This window comes from Lactuca virosa, chromosome 3 (genome assembly GCF_052849685.1).
Source record: "Lactuca virosa cultivar CGN04683 chromosome 3, Lactuca_virosa_CGN04683_v6, whole genome shotgun sequence".
NCBI lineage: Eukaryota > Viridiplantae > Streptophyta > Magnoliopsida > Asterales > Asteraceae > Lactuca > Lactuca virosa.
Window position 1 is genome coordinate 102142069 of NC_136428.1, and position 18433 is coordinate 102160501.

At 42.8% G+C, this 18433-nt stretch overlaps 1 long non-coding RNA gene and 1 other non-coding gene across 3 annotated transcripts; one reads left to right on the forward strand and one right to left on the reverse strand.

The window, feature by feature from the left end:
* The first annotated feature begins 3474 nt into the window (after window positions 1-3474).
* On the forward strand, window positions 3475-3581 carry LOC145168188 (small nucleolar RNA R71). The gene has a single exon (XR_013741760.1). It is a non-coding gene; the product is annotated as a small nucleolar RNA R71 (small nucleolar RNA).
* Window positions 3582-5249: 1668 nt separating this feature from the next.
* On the reverse strand, window positions 5250-18271 carry LOC145166312 (uncharacterized). Of its 2 annotated transcripts, none has more exons than XR_013740485.1 (2): window positions 18214-18271; window positions 5250-5778 (listed from the first exon to the last, which is right to left on the reverse strand). It is a non-coding gene; the product is annotated as an uncharacterized LOC145166312 (long non-coding RNA). The 2 variants fall into 2 exon arrangements; XR_013740484.1 differs by lacking the exon at window positions 18214-18271 and adding an exon at window positions 16196-16425.
* Between the last annotated feature and the right edge of the window lie 162 nt (window positions 18272-18433).

The window sequence follows — 18433 nt, forward strand, 5'->3', positions numbered from 1 at the left end:
CCCTCAAAAATAAAATAAACTCATGAGTTATGACCTCATGAGCCTCGTATAACCCCATTCTGCGTGAAAACTCCACCAAACTGCACTCCCGATATTCCCCTCCTAGACGAAAAACCAAAGCTTGCGGGAAAGTAGGATCTTGGACATTTTCATGGAATGTCACCGTTGAAAAGAATTCCACGCATAGCTCTTTATAGACCCGCTCTTGGATTGCAAACAAATTATACCACCCCTTTCATGTGAAGGAAAATCCATCCCCCAAAAATATCTTAGTAAGATATTGGGACATCCGATCCACCAGCCCAACCTCCCGCAACCGTGCCCACTGAATAGTGGGGGCAATAGCAAACTCCCGGTTGTAAAGCCATCCCAACCGATTGTTCCATCGCGTATAGATATCCCTGGGTGTAGTTCTTGGAAAGTTGTAAAATGGATGTAACCCTGCTACTCCACTTGGAATCTCTCTTCTGGGAGCCATTTCTGAAAAAGAAAAACAACATACATATCCAAAAGAAACAACCCAACAGATTAGAAATTAACAGAACTGAAAATGTCCAGTCCCAGTATTCACGTTGTGAATCCTTTAGGATTCACGTCGTGAGTTCGTAACTCAACAACCAAAATCGCGAAAATCAGGGGGCAAATCAGGACACAATATTAATGGGGTTTACTCCTATACTAATCCCAAGCACAAAGCATCAACATTCCAAGGCTATTACAAGATTTTAAGAATTAAATTCGACATTTCATCTAACTAACAAACCCTAACCCTAAGTTGAACTATAAGAGAAAAATTAAACTTAATAATTAAGAATCATTACCTTAGATGGAAGTATTAGGTAAGCAAAAACGAAAATGGAGTGTTGTCGGCCAAATCGGAGCAAAGGGGGGACCAGATTTGTTGTTTCACTTCGTGAGGAATAAACAAAAGGGGTCAACTGGTTCTTTACCCTTTAATCTGTGGTCCCGTGTTTTTTTTCAAAACTCGCGTCGTGAGTCCTTAAGGATTCACGTCGTGAGTCCTGTCTGGGCTTAATATTGGGCCATGCATCCCTCATAAAAATGGATTAGTCTTGGGCCAATTAGTTTAATAGAAAATGGGCTGATACGCATTAATGGTATATTATCCGGTTTATTCAGAATTCACGTCGTGAGTCCCCAACTGTTCACGTTGTGAATCCTGTACGAAAATTATTTTTATTTTGTCTATTAACTAAATTCTTAATTATTACCACTTCATTTTTAGGGACCCCACACTCAGTGTTTAATTATGAATAAAGCGAGTTGGATGATATGATCTATGCTTCTAAACTAAAATGCAAAAACTAAAAAGAAAAGAAAAAGAATTGCAAACCAAACTCGGGTTGCCTCCCGAGAAGCGCTTCTTTTTCTTGGAGTCATGAGCCGGACTCCTTGCCTCCTACGTTGAGTCATCCGAAGAATCCACCACATAGGATCTTTTGTTCCTTGAAACGCCTTTTGTAAGCTTGAACTCGTCTTTTGTACGCCTTTTTCGAATTTTCCTTTTTAGCTTTGACCTCGTCTCCATCAAGCTTGCGTTTGGTCCCTTTAGTCTCTTCCTTACCCTCCATAACATTCTTCTCTTCTTCCACCACTGGAATTGTTACTTTTGAAGTAACCTCTTCTTCATCACTCGTCATCTCATAATCTTCCTTGCTCACCCAAGAAGTTGGACTCGTGTAGGCAATGACTTCAACTAAATATGGAACAGATGCTCTTGGTTTTGTTCTTTTAACTTGGTGAATTGTTGTTATTTCTTCTTCCATGAGCTTCTCTAATTCTTCAAGTTCATTGTCTTCATCAATGTTGAAAACCTCTTCTTGAGCATGATTCCCTTGAAAGCCATCTTCTATCCCAAAAATTTCCTTTTCATTACCAACCCTCAAGGTGAGCTTAGACTCCCGAATATCAACAAGAGCTCCAGCAGTGTTTAGTAGCGGCCGACCAAGAATAATCGGTACATTGGGATCTTCTTTCATATCCAATACCACAAAGTCTATTGGAAAAACAAATTTCCCAATTTTTACTAAAATATCTTCCACAATGCCCCGGGGTTGCGTTACTGAACGGTTCGCCATGTGAATAGTCATCTTTGTAGCCTTCAACTTTTGAATATTTAATTTTTGGTAAAACGAGTAAGGCATCAAATTTATGCTAGCCCCTGAATCGGCTAAAGCATAAATCTTCATATTATTCCCAAACTCACATGGAAGAGTGAGTCGTCCAGGATCCCCCATCTTCTTAGGTACTTCTCCCAACACAGCTTTTGAGCTTTGCTCACTTAGAATCACCTTAGAATTCTCCTTTAATTGTTGACGAGTGTCTAACAAGTCTTGTAAGAACTTAGCATATTCGGGAATTTTTGCAAGGGAATCAATGAAAGGAGTATTGATAGGAATACCCTTTAATTGCTTGATAAACTCCAGATGTTCCCTCTCTAGTGGACTGAGGTTAGCTCTAGACGGGAATGGCAAAGGTGGTTTGTAAGCTGGAACAGATACGGATTTCTTCTGTTCAGACTGAGCCCACGACGTGAGCATGGCGGGCTCACGACGTGAACTGGGTGTTCCAGCAGATTCTTCACTTTCGAGCTTCGGCTTCTTAGGCTTTGGATCGGGCTGTTGTGGCTCCACTTCTAAGGCTTCTAGGAACTCAGAAATCGCCTCTTCTTCAATGTTTATGGCCATTACGTGAGATTGGATTTTATTTTCAGGATTTTTCAAGAACATCTTCTCATTAACCAAAGTGGTAAGTTGACCAAGTTGTACTTCAAGGTTACTGATGGAGGCTTGCCGACTTTTTATTAATGACTGCTGCTCTATCATTATGGCGTGATGATTCTTCATTATAGTTCTTTGCTCTTCCATTGCAGTGTCAGCTACATCATGTCTTTTTTCTGAAGCTTCCATGAATTTCATCAACATGGTCTCTAATTTTGTTTTCTTCTCAGCTAGTGGTTGCTCTCTTTGGTAGAAGCCCCGGCCAGTTTGCCTAAATTTCTCTTCTTTTTTCTTCTTGTATTCTTCGTAAGGCAGCCACTCTTTCTTTGGTTTTCTCCAATCTTCATCATACTTGTCCCCACTTGAGTAGCATACTTGAGCTTTCTTGTTTCCATATTCATCCTTATTGCAATCCTTTGTCAAGTGTGGGCCACTACATCTCTCGCAACCAACTCGAATTGCATGAATTGATTCGTCCATTTGAGTCAATCTCCTATCCATAGTGCTAAGCATTGCTATCACAGCTGCCATCTCTTCGGTTTGTGTACCTCCACCACCTTTTATTCCATCACGCCCTGGGTTGTGATACTCATGAGAGTTCTTTGAAAATTCTTCAACCAGCTCCTTGGCCTGAATTGGGTTCTTCTTTGTTAGTGGTCCTTGTGAATCAAGGAGTTGTCTACTCATGACATTCACCCCATCATAAAATATCGACATTTCTTGCTGAAGATTTAGGCCATGCTGAGGACAATTCCTTAACAACCCCTTGTAGCGCTCCCATGCATCGTATAATGACTCCCCCGGATTTTGCTCAAAATTGGCAATTGCCTTCTTGAGTTTAGAGATTTTGGAGGGTGGACAAAACTGATCTAGAAATCTCTCACGCAATTGGGCCCATGTGGTGATTGTACCAGGTGGGAGTGCCTTCAACCAGTCTTTTGCTGCTCCCTTGAAAGTGACTAGTAGCATCCTTAGCAAAGCTGTCTCCCTTGGGATATTGGGAGTATTAAAATAATCCGCAATATCGTTCACCTCGTCTAAGTGTTTGAAAGCATCCTCGTGATCCTTCCCGTAAAATGGGATATCCTTAAGTGCAGTAAGGATATGTCCCTTCAACTCGAATGTGGCATTGGCAGGAATCATAGGATGTACTAAACCTGGCCCCACATCATCTCGAATGCGCTTCTTGTAGTCTCCCATGGCCATCTCATCTATATTTGCCATCTCGTTCTCCGGCTCGTTCTCGGGTTCACTCGTATAAAGTCCAAATTATGTGTCGGATTCGTATTCTGATTCGTGTGGAATAGGAATTGGACCAAGTTCTTCAACTTTGCCCTTATCCTTTGAGGCTGAACCTGATTCCACTGTCTTAGTCTTCTTCCCTGACTTCCTTGAAAATGCTGATTTTAGTTCTTACAAGGGTGTCTTCTTTGGCGTTTGATCTTCCTTCGCATTCTTATTCTTATTTTTGTGAAGGGCTGACTCCGGATCTTCAAGTGGTGGCACCAAAGGTGTGTTAGAGCCTCTGGTCATGAACGCCTGCAAACTAAACAAAATAAAAACGTAAAACTGAACTAAAAAAGAAAGATAAACTAAAAACTAAAGAAAACTAAAAAATCACAGTTCTCACGTCGTGAGACTATATTCTCACGTCGTGAGTTCTGTAACAGAAGAAAAAAATCAAACCTTGCTGGAAAATTAACTTTTTGCAGGTTTTATCCCACAAAAAGGATCGGTTAATCTAAAGCAAATAAATAAATAATAAACTAAGTCGTTCCCCGACAACGGCGCCAAAAACTTGATGTGCACGATAGTACCCACTAATTTTATAATTTATAACCTAACTAACTAACTAACTAAAATGCACCTAGGCAGTGTACCTAGTCGAATTATAGAAATAGTTTGGTAAGTCGGGTGTCGATCACAGGGAACAGTGTTGACTAATTAATTTATTTACTACTAAACTAACTTAATTACTAACGAGCTAGAAAGGGGTTTTTATCTAATTTTGCAAGTTTAGATGAACTTAATTCTTTAACAAAAACTCAATCAATAAACAAAACACTTCTGTTAGTTTGAATCCGCTTTCACTCAATGGTTATACATTAGCTAGGACTATTACTGTTGGTTACCAAATTAAGAAGTATTAGCAATTTAGTTCTAAATCTACTAATTATTAATCAATTCATATAAATCTATGTATGGTCATACAATAGTTAACACAGAATCAATTATTAAATAAGATTGGAGCCATGAAAGATTGATTAATCAAAACACAATTACAGTTATAATATGAGTTCTCTAACACAGCTTAGTTCAATGATTCAATTACTTATCTAAGATTGGTTTGATCTTAGCTCTAATAAACTAGTGTTCACTATGTTATTAGGTATTCAGATTCATGCAGATTTGTGTTCACTAACTACACAGAACAAGAATTTAAAGCAATCAAATCATTAACTAAGCATGCTAGGTAAAATCAATCAACACAAGCATATCACCAACAAGTAAAGTCAAATCTAATGCATTAGAACCAAGAGTTCCAACTTCATCTAGCTAACAGAAGGAGCTAGATTTAGCTGGACATACTAACAGCTAAACAAACAAAAACTATAATCAAAGACATGTTTAAGTGTACCAATCTTTTAAACCAAATTATGAACTTCTTCTTCCTTGGTATTAAAACCTATTTCCAGATCTTCTTTTCCTCTAAATTTCATCTCCAGGAACCCTTTTTCTTCAGCCAAAAATTCCCCCAATCGTAATGGAGAAGGGTATATATATTTTCTCTAAAATCACCGTTCACGTCGTGAGAATGTAAAACTCACGTCGTGAACTCGAGGTAATCGTGATCGTCAAGGATTCCTTCACCCGGATGCTTATCTTCTAACTCTTTCCACTCACGTCGTGAACCATCAACTGTTCACGTCGTGAGTACGTCTTTTTTGGGTGTTTTTCTTGTCTTTCAAGCCTTCAACCTCCAAAGTTCCATCCTTTAACGCTTCTAGTCCCTTTCTTCAAAATGTCTTCTTTTTGGCTGCAAAATATAATTTAACCTTATAAGTACCATTATTCTTTGCAAATGACCAAAATATATATAAAAATGTACTTAAATATTGCCTAAAAATATATATAAATATGGCAATATCAATATGTATTTTATATCTACAAAATGTGTTGGTAAAACATGGGTAGATGAAATAGTGCTGCGTGACAAAAACAAAATGATGAGAGGTGATATAGACAACGAGATAAGGGTGAGAGGTGAACCATGAGAGAAGCCTTTTACCCAAGTGTTGGCCCCGTCATCTAGCAGAGTATGGATGACAACCACGACTATTCTAGACAATCCAGTGGAACACTAGCAGGCTCGAAACCTGTAGGTGTATTTGAACTGTGTATTCACCAGCTGTACTCTAAAAACCCATTGACACGTATTGCAAGTGGATTCTCGGAAACGATACTGTCGATAAACGAGATAACCATGGCGACTATGAGACTTAGTGCCTAAACCCTGCGACTATGCGACGTAGTGCCTGTTGTATAAACCCTGGCGACTATGAAACTTAGTGTCTAAACCCTGGCGACTATGCGACTTAGTGCCTATCGAGTAAACCCTGGCAACGTTGGATTTCGTGCCGATTCCTCAGGATGATCCTTAGGAATGAATGAACGAGGAATAGCTAATTCTTAGGGTAGATCCTTAAGAGTAAAGAAGATACTGGGGATGGGTAATTGGGTTGATTGTTTGATGTTTAAACATAATAATTATATTATTGTGGGTTGAAAACCCTATGTACTCACCAGTTTTCCCAACCTGACCCACTCAGTTTATTTGTATCACAAGTGTCGATGTGAAGCTACTTTACACTGAGAGATTTAAAAGAGATGTAGATCACTAGTGTAAATAAATGTAAGTTCTGTTTGTGCTTATGTTTCTGTATTGACGATGACATCCCAAGGTTTTGAAAATGAATAAAAATACATTTCTTCGGAAATGCTTTGATAACGTATTTATCATGTTTTTCTGGGAACAAATTCCGCAACACTTTTAGTAAAGGAGATACTCTGATTTTTATAAAGCATAATCAAAATTGGTCTTTTCTGGCCGTGAAAATGGGGATGTCACAGTTGGTATTAGAGCATTAGTTTAAGCGAACTAGGAATATGGATTTATTTCTAGACTTAAACTTAGAATGCTAAGCAATGATTGTGAGGAGTGTGACTAATAAAATTTAGGTAATACACCTGAATAGACACAAGCACTAGCTAATTTAGGGAAAATGCCTAACATGCATTTATGTGCTAAATGATTTGTGATGCTAAATGTCTGATCGGATCTATGGTCTGTTGCCGACCGGATCTAGAAATTTTATGTGTTCAAATTTGTAAACGTTTAATTACGGTATTAGAACTGGCATGTAACTTTTTGGAGTAATAGGGAGATTTACACGTCGATCATAAATAAAATCTTTCCTATCTTAATTCTCGTCATTACACACCGAACGTCTGAATTGGTGTATAGATCGAAATGGCAAGAACCCGAAGTGGAGACGGGAACGCGAACGGAAACAGGAATCAACCTCCAGTGATTGAGCAAATACCTGTTATGGTAGCCACTCCTGAGCCCGTCACGATGGCCGGAGTACAGGTGATGATCTAAATGATGTTGGATCGTCAAATGGAGGAAACCAGACGTTTCAACAGAATCAATAAGAAGCTACAATACCAATCGAACAACCCGAACTGAATGATGGGCAGTCGGAAGGAGGGAACTACAGTGGGACCGTTGGTCAAGCTGATCCGTCGATGATTAGAAGGAACAACCAAGATGATGGAGTCGAGAGGAATGGATGCAAGTACAAAGATTTTCTAACTTGCAAGCCATCGACTTTCACTGGGAAGGAAGATCCGATCGGAGTTATGGATTGGATCTCGGAGATGGAATTAGCCTTCATGACATGTGGTTGCAAAGGCAAGCTACAAACCACGTTTGCAGTACGTCAGTTCCGAGGAGGCGCGGTTCGTTGGTGGAGCACCCTGGGGAAGACTCTGAGTCCCAATGAGCCTCTGCAACTGACATGGGCAAAGTTTTTGGTGCAATTTAAACGCAAGTACTGCTCAGCCCAAAACCTGCTCGAGCTAGAGAACCAGTTCCTGACCCTGAAGAAGGGAAGCATGTCGATTGATGAGTACACCAACAACTTCACTGAAAAGATGGAGTTTGCCTTGCGTCTTGTGTCGGATGAATTAACGAAAATCGACAAGTATGCCAAGGGACTCCCATGCGAGTATGCGGTGCAAGTACGTCAGGCACATACTCTGGAGGCAGCTATCTGGGCTGCTAAGCCTGTAGAAGAGATGATCAAGAGTAGAGCCGCCGACATAGTCGAAGTTGGCGAGAAAAGGAAGCATGAAGGATCTTCAAAGACCAACAAAGAAAGCAAAATCTCAAAATTTGGAGGAGAAGGTGAAGCTAAGTGGTGCGAGAAGTGTAAGAAGAAACACTTCGGAAAGTGTAGCGAGGAGATGACTTGCTACAAATGTGGAAAGACAGGGCATTACGCCAACAACTGCACGTCCAACAAGAAGGTGTGCTATGGATGTAACAAAGAAGGGCATATTTCTAGGGACTGCCCAAAGAGAAACGAGGCAGCAAGGCTAAACACACCACCAAAGCCAAGGGCATTTTACATGATCCTTGACGAAGCAGAAAACCATGCGAGGAATCAACGATGAGGAATTCATACCCGAAGATCAATTTAAGAAGTAACCAAGGGGATAGAATCATATGATGTAGCCTATTAGAGGCATAGTCTAGGGTGAACTTGAACACCTAAGTAATAGTTTCAAGAAATAAGAAAGCCTTCGTTTTGTTATCTAGTGTGTTAAACTGTTATGTGATTTTCTTGTATGGTGACTTGGGGACTGCGAGACAATACTTGGGACGAGTATGAGTAGGTGTGAAAGGTAGTAGATGCATATACTACCGGAAGCGCAGGACTCACGCTTGGATCAAGGAAAGTCACAAGGTTACCAAGAAGCTAGTAATTGATTCCGTTTTGTTCATGTATGTCGTTACCATCATTTCGGTAATGACTAAGAAGATTTTTGATATTCCGACCCTAGTGGTTATATCATATCGAGTCCGACTAAGATGGGTATGTTACGTGGTTCAGAGAACCAAGTTTGATGTAGCATCTGACTTAAGCCAGAAGATTGAAGTGAAAGATAATCAAAGCAGTTGTGATCGTTGTTAAAGTAAGAAACTTGTAGCTAGAAATACTACATGCTAAAAGGTGATCATATCACATTAGAACATAAAGGAAGGTATATTCCATTATGGAATGTGACTCTAAGAGACCTGAGTCTAAACGTTGCATCACACGATGATAGGTCATTAGAATATGACACATCGGTCCATTGTAGTAGTAAAAGAACTTATCTTAAGTTCGTATCCAATGAGGATCGAGATTGTGACTTGAAGGTCATAATTTGGAGTCTAACCTGAGATAGGGAGCAGGTGCAAGATCGAGCACCGCCTGCAGTCAAGGAGTCCAAAGAGTTAGATACTCGTTTGAAGCAACATAGAAGATACAATTATTACCTAGGATGAAGAGATACCGTATGGAGTCATTATACAACCCTGTTTCTTTGATGATACCGGGACGTAATCATCGTAAGGGGGAGATAATTGTAACGCCCGTAGATCCGGGCTAGTCAATTTAAAGACAATGAGCATCAAAAATGACTTTTTGATAGAAGATTATTTAGAATAAATAATCTTAACCAAGTTGTAGAATATGTCTCAATGTTTCCGTACATATAAAGAACGCCGAAATCCGAGTTATAACGAAGAAGTTATGACCCGTCGAAGTTTCGCGACGGAACCGACACAATACCGGGAAGCGTAAATAGTGAATTTACGATAGAGCGACTTTTAGCCTTAGTGATCTAAACGAAAGTCGTAGAATACGTTAAACCGAGAGCGTCCATAAAAAGAACGCCCAAATCTGACTTCGTACGAGGAAGTTATGATTTTTCGAAGTTTCGGCGTAGCAGTGTACAGCCCGAAATTCAAATATAAGATCGAGCGGTTTTTAGCCGAAACAACCTAAACGAGAATCGAAGATCTCATTAATAGTAGCGTAACGATAAAAAGACAGACGAACACGGACATCGGATGAAGAAGTTATGAATTTTTAACGGACCAACCCAGTCCCGGCCTGTTAAAAATATAACTTTTAAAATAGAGTCAAAATTAGCCGACGGAGTCTAAACGAAAGTTGTAGAGTACGTTCCCGCCTACACGTGGATATAAAGAACGTCGAAAACGGAGCTCGTATGCGAAAGTTATGAATTTTAGAAGTTGGGAAAGAAAAATATGAAACTGAGAGGGGGTGATGACGTGGCTCGATCAGGGCCGTCGCTTGCTGATCACGGTCTGGTCTTCGGATTCGGACACCTGGCCTCGCTACGCCTCGCGTACGAGAGGAACGCCCCGCACCGGAAGAGGGTTACGCCTAGCGGTCTTCGGTTGAGCGGTTCCGGAGCATGCCACGATGACCCATCCGAGGAGCGCCACCTGTTGTTCCTATCCGAGCCTTACACCCAGCGTACGTCCGAGGCCTCGCGGCTATAAAAGGGGGCCGAGGCAGCCTTCATTTCCACACCATTTCAACCTTTTCTTTCTCTCTCTAGGTTCTCTCTCTAGCCCTAATCCCTCCTAAACCCTAGGGAACCTCCCTAGCACCCGAAGGAAGCCCCGAGACTCCCGGAGTCCCGAGAAAAAGGGTCTTTCGGTTCGGAAACGCTGCTCCAAGCGAAGCCCGGTTTTCTTTAAAATCCGCTGTAAGTAAGCTACGCCTATGAAATTTTTAATATAGCTTTTAAATAATTATAGTAATGTTATTAGGTCCTTAAAATAATTATTTGGGTTATTATTATGAGTTATATAGAGTGTTGTTTAACGCTTATATAATAATAGTAATAGCTAGACTATTAATTAGTCGCAGTTAACGTTAGACTAAACCCTAGTGGTATTGATACTAGGTTTTGTCAAGCGAAAATTGTTTTGAGATAATGAAGTGTTGTCCGAGTTCCGAGTCACCACCTTAACAAGTGAGTCCATAGTTACTTTCATCTTACACATAGATATGAAGTATTTAATATAAATTACATGCTACGTCTGCATATTGTCTGTATACTTGCCGTCTATGCTGGGTGAAAGATTTTTATACATGTTTTAAATGATTTAAACTGTATATGTATTTTATATCTACAAAATGTGTTGGGTAAAACATGGGTAGATGAAATAGTGTTGCGTGACAAAAACAAAATGATGAGAGGTCATATAGACCACGAGATAAGGGTGAGAGGTGAACCATGAGAGAAGCATGTGTTGGCCCCGTCATCTAGCAGAATATGGATGACAACCACGTACTATTCTAGACAGTCCAGTGGAACACTAGCAGACTCGCAACCTGTAGGTGTATTTGAATTGTGTATTCACCAGCTGTACTCTAAAAACCCATTGACACGTATTGCGAGTGGATTCTCGGAAACGATACTGTCGATAAACGAGATAACCATGGCGACTATGAGACTTAGTGCCTAAACCCTGGCGACTATGCGACGTAGTGCATGTTGTATAAACCCTGGCGACTATGAGACTTAGTGCCTAAACCCTGGCGACTATGCGACTTAGTGCCTATCGAGTAAACCCTGGCAACGATGGATTTCGTGCCGATTCCTTAGGATGATCCTCAGGAATGAATAAACGAGGAATAGCTAATTCTTAGGGTAGATCCTTAAGAGTAAAGAAGATAATGGGGATGGGTAATTGGGTTGATTGTTTGATGTTTAAACATAATAATTATATTATTGTGGGTTGAAAACCCTATGTACTCACCAGGTTTCCCAACCTCACCTACTCAGTTTATTTGTATCACAGGTGTCGATGTGAAGCTACTTTACACTGAGAGATTTAAAAGAGATGTAGATCACTAGTGTAAATAAATGTAAGTTCTGTTTATGCATATGTTTCTGTATTGACGATGACATCCCAAGCTTTTGAAAATGAATAAAAATACATTTCTTCGGAAATGCTTTGATAACGTATTTATCATGTTTTTCTGGGAACAAATTCCGCAACACTTTTATTAAAGGAGATACTCTGATTTTTATAAAGCATAATCAAAATCGGTCTTTTCTGGCCGTGAAAATGGGGATGTCACATCAACTCATCGAGTTGTCTCATCAACTCGTCGAGTTGTAGCGCGTCCAGTCTATCGGGGAAAACCCTAACTGACTCGTCGAGTTGGCTCATGCACTCGTCGAGTCTCTCTAGACCAAATTCTCATTCAGACGATTCCAGGCAGAAGTAATGTCCCAAACTCTAGATCTAGCCTCCCAAGGATGAAATACCACGTAAAGCTGCAAGCTTTACGTCCATGCATGACATCTAGGGCTCAAAATGCCATAATAAGCTCTATATGGGGTTTAATGCATAAAAGCTTGTCACTAGCTTGATAAAGCTTGGATCTTTGGGCTCAAGGGGCTACATATGGTCCATATCTGAAGTCTCAACTCCATGGCAAGCTCAAAACACTCTAGAACTCAAAGAAGGATGGGAAAAAGGCCCTAAACTCCCTAGAAACGAGATCTAACCAAACAATGAGCAAGGTTGAAGCTTTTTACCTCCAAAGTGAAGCTAGGACTGAAAAACACTTCATCCAAAAGCCTCTTCTCATTCCAAGCCTTGATGCTCTTCACTCATCTTCCAAAAGTGCACTAGAACACCCAAAATTAGCTTCTCTCTCTCTCTCTCTCTCTCTCTCTCTCTCACACACACACACACACACAAACGAATACACTCGATTAGGGTTTCTCACAGAGTAGCAAGGTGATAAGGGAGGCGGAAATGAAGGCTTAAGGTCCTTTAAATAGGACACAAACCCTGAAAATTAGGGTTTTCTCACTTGGAACCTACTCGTCGAGTTGGGGTCCTCCAACTCGTCGAGTAGACTCTAAAAATCACGCGGCTATTAACTCCTCTACTCGGCGAGTTGGGGCATTCAACTCGTCGAATTGCTCTGAAATTATGAATACAAAATAATTAAATATTATACCTGGGAGTCGGGATGTTACAATTTTCCCCTACTAGAATCAGACTTCGCCCTCGAAGTCATCCTCTGGAAACAACTATGGGTACTGCTCCCGCATCTCGGACTCCGGCTCCGAAGTACACTCGGATCCCTTCCGATGTTGCCATTGAACCTGAACCAAAGGCACCTCTTTATTCCTCAAGACCTTCACCTTCCTATCTAAGATCGATATCGGCCTCTCGATGTAGTTTAAGCTTTCATCAACCTGAATGTCCTCTAAAGGGACCACTGACATCTCATCGGCTACACACTTACTAAGCTTAGACACGTGGAAGGTGTTGTGAATCTGGCTCAACTCTGCAGGCAGCTCCAACCGATAAGCTACCGTACCCACTCTGGCGATCACCCTGAAGGGTCCAATGTATCTAGGGCCCAGCTTGCCCCGTTTCCTGAATCGGATCACCCCTTTCCATGGGGATACCTTCAGGAAGACAAAATCCCCCACCTGAAAATCTAGCTCTGAACGACGCTGGTCGGCGTAACTCTTCTGACGACTCTGGGCCGTCAGTAACCTCTGTCTGACCTGCTGGATCTGCTCTGTCATCTTGAGCACTATCTCAGTGCCCCCCATCACTCTCTGCCCTACCTCTCCCCAACAGATAGAAGTCCGACACCTCCTCCCATATAAGAGCTCAAAGAAGGTATACCAATACTGGAATGATGGTTGTTGTTGTATGAAAACTCAGCAAATGGCAAATAAGTGTCCCAACTCCCACCTTAGTCCATAACACATGCATGTAGCATGTCCTCGAGAGTCTGAATCGTCCGCTCACTCTGCCCATCTGCCTGTGGGTGATATGCGGTACTGAAGTGCAACCGGGTACCCAACTCCTCGTGAAATTTCTTCTAGAACCTGGAAGTAAAACGCACATCTCGATCTGATACTATCGACGTTGGCACCTCATGTCGTGCTACCACCTCTCGAGTGTAGATCTCGACCAATCTCTCCGTAGAATAGCTTTCACTGATAGCCAGGAAGTGAGCGCTCTTCGTCAACCGGTCTACAACCACCCATATCGCGTCGACACCTCGTGCGGTCTTCGGTAATTTGGTGATAAAATCCATGGAAATATGTTCCCACTTCCAAAGGGGAAGCTCCAAAGGTTGTAACTTGCCATGAGGACGCTGGTGCTCCGCCTTGACCTGACGACAGGTCAAGCATCTCTCGACTACCCAAGCCACATCTCTCTTCATACAGGGCCAAAAATAATCCATTTTCAAGTCCAAATACATCATGGTGGCCCCCGGATGGATCGAAAATCTCGACATATGGGCCTCCTCCATCAAAATACGTCGAGCTCCAGCTGTATATGGCACCCATATCCGCCCACGGAAGGTCATAAGCCCCCGACCATCAGTCTCAAACTCAGAAATCTGCCCAATCACCCGCTCTCTCTTATGGTTCTCTAGTCTCATGGCCACCACATGTGCCTCTCGGATGGTATCTAAGACTGGAGTCATCAACGTCATCCCCATATACACGTCTCGGATTGGAGCACTCGCTGCTTTACCGCTCAAGGCATCGGCTACCACATTAGCCTTTCCAGGTTGATACAAAATCTCACAGTCGTAGTATTTCACTACATCCAACCACCTCCTCTGTCTCATATTCAGGTTGGGCTGATCCATAAGGTATTTCAGGCTCTTATGGTCCGTGTATATGGTACATCGGACACCATAAAGATAGTGGCGCCAGATCTTGAGGGCGAGCACCACCGCCCCCAACTCCAAATCGTGGGTGGGATACCTCGTCTCGTGAGGCTTCAACTGCCTCGATGCATATGCTATTACGTGTCCCCTCTGCATCAACACCGCACCCATCCCTGATATAGATGCATCACAGTAAACCATGAAGTCCTCCACTCCTTCGGGAAGGGCTAACACTGGAGCTTCGCACAATCTATGACAAAGAGTCTCGAATGAGGCCTGCTGCTCGGCCCCCAAGCAAAAGTAACACCCTTCCTAGTCAATCTGGTAAGAGGAACAACAATCTTGGAGAAATCCATGATAAATCTCCGGTAGTAGCCTGCCAGGCCAAGAAACTTCTAATCTCGGATGGGGACCTCGGCACCTCCCATTGCATAACTGACTCGATCTTGGCCGGGTTGACCAAAATCTCATTCTGGTTAACGAGGTGTCCTAAGAACTGGACCTCTCGTAACCAAAAATCACACTTGGAGAATTTGGCATAAAGCTTCTCCGTCCTCAATACTCCAAGAATCTCCCGAAGATGCTCCTCGTGCTGCTCTCTGAACCTCGAGTATACCAAAATGTCGTCGATGAACACGATCACCGACCAGTCCAATATGGGCCTGCACACCCAGTTCATGAGATCCATGAACGTTGTCGGTGCGTTGGTGATTCCGAAAGACCAAGACGCCCCCTGCAACTGATCGAACAAATCGTTAATCCTCGGTAGTGGATAACGGTTCTTGACCGTCAGCTTTTTCAACTCCCGGTAGTCAATGCACATCTAGTGTGAACCATCCTTTTTTGGACAAAAAGGATCGGCGCTCCCCATGTTGAGCTACTCAGTCTGATAAAACCCTTTCCCTAACAGCTCCTGAAGCTGCGAGGATAACTCCTACATCTCGGACGGCGCAAGGCGATAAGGTGCCTTGGCAATAGGCGCCACACCCGGAATCAAGTCAATCCGGAACTCCACCTGCCTCTCGGGAGGCACACCCGGTAACTCCTCGGGGAAAACATTCGGGAACTCACACACAACCGGAACATCGGAAATAGAACTCGACCTCTTCGTGGCAACTCTCGTATCCATCACATATGCTAAAAAGCCCATACATCCCTGCTGTAAACTCTGCCTCGCCTTGGCGGCAGAACAGAAGGCTGATCCAGATCTGGTCCCCTCGCCATACACAGTAAGCACTCCCTCACTAGGGTCTAGTGTGGTCACCATCTGACGCTCACAGTCAATCACAGCTCCAAACCGGCTCAACCAGTCCATGCCCACTATGACACAAACATCACCCATCGCTATCGGCACCAGATCTATCGGGAACTCAACACCGAAAATCTCCAATACACATCCCTGGAATACATCGGTGGCAAAAACCACATGCTCGTCGGCTATAGAAACCCTCAGTGGTCGACTCAACGCCTCGCGTCTAACACTAATGTGACGACTAAAGGATAAAGACACAAAAGATCGACTCACACCCGAGTCAAATAACACCAAAGCAAGCACATAACTCACAAGAAAAGTACATATATACAGCACAATATAAGCATAAACAAATCTCAAAGTAATATAAATAAGGAGATACGTACCAACAACGACATCAAGCGTTGCGCAGACCTCCTCCGCGGTCAACTGAAATGCTCTCCCACGAACCCTCGGAGGCTCGGTCGTCCCCGACCGGCCATCAGTAACACGTAAAGCAGCATGAGCAGCAGTCTGGGATGATCCCTGAGTGAGCTGGGGACACTCGGCCTTCCGACGGCCCGTCTGGTTGCAGTGAAAGAAAATCGAGAATCCTTTCAGGAATTCCCTCGCCATATGCCCCTCTTTGCCACATTTGTAGCAAATCCTCGCTCGGCAAGACCCCTTGTGGCTCTTGCCGCACTTGCTACAAGTGCGGCCCTTATGGCCTCCAGCTCTCGAATCATCGGTCTTAGTCCGCTTCGTCGCCGGCTGCGACTGTACTGGTCTCCTATCTCTCCCCTGCTGCTCTCCCTCCTCCCTGGTTTGAATCTCCTGCTCAATCTCTCTCCTCCTGGCATTGGTCTGCAACTCAGCCAATGTCTGATAATACGAGTTCACCACTAACTCCCGAATATCCCTCCTCAAGATGCTCAAATACCGACTAACACGTGCATGCTCAGTGGACACGTGCTCAGGGCAAAACAACGCCCTCTCATGAAACATCCTCGTAATCTCTGTCACTGACTCTGTCTTCTGCTTGAGAGACAGAAACTCTTATGCCAAACATTCCCTCTCTACCTGGGGAACATATTCATCTCGGAACAACTTGGTAAATCTCTCCCAAGTCAATGCAGCATGATCTGCAGGGGTAAAATCAGTCGTCACAAACTTCCACCAGTCCTTCGCTCCCAAGCGAAGCTGGTTCAGCGCGAACCGGACCCTCAGATGCTCTGGACATGAACACGTATAGAAACACCTCTCCATGTCGGAGATCCATCTCATGGCAGCGATCGGATCCTGTGTCCCATCAAACTCTAGTGGCTTCGTGTTGCTGAACTCACGGAACAACAACGAGTCACCTCCCTGTGGTCGGGCTGCAACTTTGGTCGCGGTGGCTGCAGCAGCAGCAGCCTCCATAATAGCAGCGTATCGCTTGTCGAATGTCTCAATCAACGTGGTCTTAATAGACCCGAACATCTCTGGTATGGCCTCTCTGATAGTTGTGGCCACCTCCTCATGAATGATCCTGTAGATCTCCTCGTCACTGGTACCACTGCCCCCGGGGTTGTAGCGGGTAATCACCATAGTGTCTCTGAAACGCAAATACAAAATCATCAGAGAACAGCTCAATACACACACCCTCGATTACCCACCCTTACACGCTCCTTAGCATCCTAAGATTCTTACTTGAGTCGCATACAGATCTGGTATTTTCAGTAGTACAGGCCCAATACTACCTTCCACACCAACCTGTAGTCGTCCCAAGTCCTTCTCCTAGGATCCTAATTCACAGTACTCTATCCCTCACGGATCTCACTACTCTCTCGGTAGATTCCTCAATGCTCATCTAGGTATCTCTCCTAGATTACTCAAAACTCTCTCTAAAGATTCCTGCTATGTTTCTCCCTACTCAGTACACATAGAGCAAATAGCAGATAAAATCAATCAATAGCATACCCTAGGCTAAGACATCATGAATCAGGCAACTCTAGCCCTAATTTCTGAAGTACCTAGCCTATTCTCTAGCATGCAGCTCTAATATCTCATAAATATCTCATAATATACACAAATAATGGTATTTTGGGAAATCACCGTTCGGGCTCTGGCAGATTGTACATACTGTTCCATCTCGTTTTCTTTTTAAAACTCTTGCTCGTTTTAGAAAAATCGTTTCTTTTTAGAAATTTTTTTAGCTTGTACATACTGTTCCGTCTCGTTTTCTTTTTAAAACTCTTGCTCATTTTAGAAAAATCGTTTCTTTTTAGAATTTTTTTTTCTCAAATCCTCAGTTTGAGTCCGAACGTACCCGAGAATACATCCGAATCCCTCAAACCAAGGTTCTGATATCAACTTGTAACACTCTAAATTTTCAAACAAAATTTTCATTTTTAAATCACATAAACAATCGTTGCCACAATCAAACCTGTAATCGATGTGTGAATAATACAATTACATGTGGTGATATCCATCGCTGAGTAAAGGTTAACCAGAAGAACAACCGTGAGGGTCCAAAGCCTATAAGGGTCCAAAGATCGCCTATACTTGAACCGTCAAGGTCGGATTTCCATCGTGTAGGGGAACGAAGAAGGCAACCTGGTTGGAGAGTCCACGATCTTCGCTGAGCCTTTCCTCGTTCGCTCCTT